The sequence below is a fragment of the Sus scrofa genome, chromosome X (assembly GCF_000003025.6).
Source record: "Sus scrofa isolate TJ Tabasco breed Duroc chromosome X, Sscrofa11.1, whole genome shotgun sequence".
In the NCBI taxonomy this organism is placed as follows: Eukaryota; Metazoa; Chordata; class Mammalia; order Artiodactyla; family Suidae; genus Sus; species Sus scrofa.
The window spans coordinates 83,042,975-83,048,448 of NC_010461.5; positions in this window are offsets into that span (position 1 = coordinate 83,042,975).

Here is a 5,474-nt window from a genome sequence, read left to right on the forward strand (position 1 = left end):
CACTGAGAGAGGCCAGGGCTTGAACCTGCAGGCTCATGGACACAATGTCACGTTCTTAACCTGCTGAGCCACAACAGGAACTCTGAGGGGGAGATTTTAGAGAAATGAAAAGTGAGAGCTGTGAGTTTGTTTTATTTGGGGATTTGCTTGAGGTCTGTAGCTCTGGAGACAGCTTTTCAGTTAGCTCTGAGGAAGTGCTCCTAAGAGGTAAGGGGAGAGGTCAGCAGTTATGTGATTTTAGCAAAGGTGGGCCAGTATAACCAGGCACGCATCTCAGTAGGCGGTTGCTGCTAGTCACAAGGAGTGGATATCTTGGTTAATAGTTATCGTGCTTTTCTAAGGAGGGGACATGCAAGAATCCAGGTTCATAAAAATTTTCTCCTGAAAGTATCTAACTATGTGAAGATCTCTTCTGCTAGTTTTCTCAGAGCACAAAGTGCCTCACTCCTGATCTGATTATCCTTAATATGATTCAATTGTTCTCACCGTTAGGTAGCTTTAAATGTAGATGACCATATCCTGGTGTTAGCCATATAAATCCATCCCCTAACTAAAGAAGGTTGTACTCTTTTACTGAAATTTAGCTCTGATTGAGCTTGAGTAACTTTAAAAATAAAGTCATATTTATGTCGTGGTCAGACCAAGTATGATTGTTTGGCCAAGTGAGGGGGTCCCATCTAGCTAACATTAGTAGTGGCCCAAAGAGACCTATAAATTCTGTACTCTAGAATAAATTTCCTAAGGGCCATCCAATCAGAGCCTTGGAGAGGAGAAATCCACCAATTCTAAGGTGACCTAGAAATAATGGATGTAGATAATTAACCATAAACCCAACATTGGGATTAATTTTTTTTTTGCTCTTAGCGGCTTTATTTATAACAGCCCCAAACCAGATCAAACCAAAATATTCATCAGTGGGTGAACAGATATGCAAATTGTTTTATATCTATATAATGGAATACTAATGTGCAGGCCAGAGGAATGAACTATTGATACTTAAAACCATGGAAGAATCACAAAATAATTATACTGAGTGAAAGAAACTAAGAGAAAAGTACATATGACTCCTTTTATACAAAATTATAAGATAAATTTTTAAACTCTGCATAGGATTTGTGCCCATAAAAGAAAAACACTGATTTATGCAAGAGTCCAATAAATTAAGAAAGCACTATAAATAATTATATGAATCAGGTCCAGCACCTTGGGATAGCTTTCTACTTCTGATATCATCCTCTTCTTGTTCTATTGCGGGTGTAGTTTCTCCTCTGTTTGAGCATAATTTTAAGATGATTTTGAGGTCAGCAGTACTCTCTATAGACCGTCCAATGCAGGGACACTTTATAAGTGGAAAATATGAATCCAAGAGTCAATCCCCTTCAGTTTCACAGTGCATGAGCTCGCTAAGATTACATGGTAAGGGTCCTTCCATCTAGGTTGGAGAAAATCTTTTAAATTATGTCTTTTCCAGTGTGCATAATATCCTAGTTGCAGGTCATGGAACATCTGATCTTCATTGAAAGATAGATTACTGTGATAAGTTTCAGAAACAAACTAATTTGTTATAATGATTTTTATTTTTTCCATTATAGCTGGTCTTCAGTGTTCTGTCAATTTTCTACTGTACAGCAAGGTGACCCAGTTATACATACATGTATACATACTTTTTTCTCACATTATCATGCTTGATCATAAGTGCCTAGATATAGTTCCCAGTGCTATACAGCAGGATCTCATTGCTTATCCATTCCAAAGGCAATAGTTTGCATCTATTAACACCAAATTTCCTACCCATCCCACTCCCTCCCTCTCCGCCTTGGCAACCACAAGTCTATTCTCCATGTCCATGATTCAGAAACAAAATTATAATGTCCTTTTTATAGTTGAACTAAACTTTGTAACAGCATAATATTGCAACAAGGAGCCATCTAGGAAGTGAGTGTTAGGTAGTGAATGCCAAACCTGGCACTAGAACTTAATATCCACAAGGTATATTATTGAAACATACTTTTTTCTCTCTAAAATTACCCTTATTCCTACCAAACATACCTAAATTAAGACTAATTTGTTTGCAAAATAAGTTTGGTTTTGATAAACTTGGCCTGATTATTTACATATGTGTAATTGATCATACAGGCTTTAAAAAACATTGGCTTTGGTGGAACTTTCCATAAGGAATCTCAGATTCAATTTTCAAAAGGACTTTCAAGGCCAGGAAGGCCATACCACATGTCTGCCATCAGATTCCAGCTGTTGTATCTATAGATTTGAGTGAATTTCTCTCTTCTCGAGGTCTGGCAAGATCTCTTGAGATTCCTGACCTGTCAGAAGGTGACCTTGCTTATTCACCTGGTAATGCTGTTGGGAACCTAAGAAATTTCAATTTCTGGAGGGATCAGGTAGAGAGAAAAGATAAATGTTTCAACTTTGCTTACGAAATTGTAATTTACCAAATTGCTTTAAGTCATAATTAGCTTAAGGAAAAAGATTTCTTTATATCTGGAAACCACAGATTAAAAGCCAGTAATAGGAATTCCTTGGTGGTCTAGTGGTTGGGACTCTGCACTTTCACTGCTGTGGCCTGGGTTTGGTTCATGGTCTGAGATCCCACATCAACCCACTGTGCACCATGATAAAGAAAGAAAAATAAAGTTTAAAAAAGCCAGTAATATTTCATAAAAAACCCATAAAAATAATAACCATATTAATGAGTTCACTCAGCCTTATGTAACTAATTCTTGATCATTTGGTAACGGTTTTATGAAAGCCATCAGTGTTTCATTAGAATTATTTAATTTCTTACCCAGTTCAGTGGTATAATCTGACATTTATCAGAAACACATACTTGTCAAAAAGTCTTTTCTATGAATCTTCTTAAAGATGAAGCATTTTTGCAAAGGCATCAGAGTAAAACAGTAACTGTCTGTAAATGACAAAGACTTAAAAAGCCACAAAGACCTGATTATCTTCTACAAAGGAGGCAAGAATATACAATGGATAAAAGACAATCTCGTCCACCCACAAGTAGTGTTGGGAAAACTGGACAGCCACTTGTAATCAATGAAGTTAGAACACTCCCTCATACTATATACAAAAATAAACTCAAATTGGCTTAAAGACTTAAATATAAGCCAAGATACCATAAGACTCCCAGAAGAGAACATAAGCAAAACATTCTCTCACGTAAATTGTAGCAATGTTTTCTTAGGTCAGGCTCCCAAGGCAAAAGATAAAAGCAGAAATAAACAAATGGGACCTTATCAAACTTATACGCTTTTCCACAGCAAAGGAAATCATAAACAAATCAAAATGACAGCTTACAGAATGGGAGAAAATATTTGCAAATGATGATACCAACAAAGGCTTAATTTCTAAAATACACAAACAGCCCGTACAGCTCAGTATCCAAAAAGCAAACAACCCAATCAAAAAATGGGCAGAAGACCTATTAAATGGACATTTCTCCAAAGGAGACATCCAGATGGCCAAGAGGCACATGAAAATATGCTCAACATCACTAATTATTAGAGATATGTAAATCGAAACTACAGTTCACCTCATACCAGCTAGAATGCCATCATAAAAAAAATCTACAAATGATAAATTCTGGAGAGGTTGTGGAGAAAAGGGAACATTCCTACACTGTTGGTGGGAATGATAATTGGTGCGGCCACTATGGATAACAGTATGGAGGTTCCTGAAGAAACTAAAAATAGAGTTTCCATATGGTCCAGCAATCCCACTCTTGGGTGTATATCTGGAAAAGATGAAAATTCTAATTCAAAAAAATATATGCACCCCAATGTTCATATCAGCACTATTTATGATAGTCAAGACATGGAAGCAACTTAAATGTGCATCAGCAGACAAATGGATAAAGAAGATGTGATGTGTGTGTAATATATGAACATTACTCAGCTACAGAAAGAATGAAATAATGCCATTTGGCAGCAACATGGATGGACCTAGAAAAGATCATATTAAGTAAGTCAGACAGAGAAAGGCAAATATAATATGATATAACTTATATGTGGAATCTAAAAAAAGGATATAAATGCTCTTATTTACAAAACAGAAATAGACTCATAGATGTAGAAAACAAACTTACAGTTACTGAAGGGGAAAAGAAAGGGAGGGATAAATTAGGAGCTTGGGATTAACAGATACACACTACTATAAAGAAAACAAATAAACGAGGTCCTTCTGTACAGCACAGGGAACTATATATTTAATATCCTTTTAAAAATAACAAATACCTTGAAATGGCCTATTAAGGAAAAGAATCTTAAAAAGAATATATATTTGAATCATTTTTGCTGTATACCAGAAACGAACACATTGTAAAATAACTATGCTTCAGTAAAAAAGAAAAAAAAAACCTGATTACAATGAACCTGACAAAGAAACTTATTTACTGCTGTGACATAAAACATTTTAGGATAACTAGAGTTATGACATACTATTTTACCAAAACATACCAGATTTTTAGGAATTCCATAATTTATAGAATATGTATATTAATAACTTTTACCCATACAATATAACCTAAGGTTTCTCACTCATTTGATAATGCTTCTTAAGTAATTTAACATGCCAAATAAGCCTAACGATTTTAATAGCTCTTTCTGAGATGCCTCAAGGGCCCTCTGACGCATCCCAAACCTAGCTAGAGATCAAAAGAACTTCAATCAGGATTTGATCTTTTGGAATTTTGTCAAAAATATCAAAAAGGCTTTAAAACATTTGGTGAAATAGGATCATAGGTCATTGTGAAATAATATTTATTCACCTAACCAAGGGACAATAAAAGATTTCAAAAACAAATATAGAAAGTACAACAGATTATTTCAAAGGAAATTTACAATCTGTTATGAAAAGCAGTTATTTCAAGAAAACTTTGTTCTCTTAACAGAGAGAGAAAGCAAATTAAGGTTCTGCATCTTCTTACATTCAAAATTAAAATTCATTTACTCGATTAGGGACTTCCCATTGTGGCTCACCACAACATAGTGTCTGTGAGGTTGTGGGTTCAATTCCTGGCCTCGCTCTGTGGGTTAAGGATCCACCATTGCTACAAGCTGCAGCATAGGCCACAGATGTAGCTTGGATCCTATATTTCTGTGGCCCTAGTGTAGGCCAGCAGCTGCATCTCTGATTTGACCCCTGGCCTGGGAACTGCCATATGCCACAGGTTTGGCCTTATAAAGAAAAAAAAAATAGTTACTCAATTAAATTTATTCTAATCTTAGTCCTGACCACACTGACATCCTTTCTAAAGATTTTAAACAAACCTTTTACAACTTTCTATTTCCTTATTAATTTTCTTTCCCATTTAGAAATAACCAGTTTTAGGACAAAATTATTTACTTTTTCCCTTAACAAAATGCATTTCTATTTCTTGTACCTTCTTTTTTCTTGCATATGAAAACATTTTCCTTATTAACTTTTAGTAGTTTTAGTTACATACATTAATT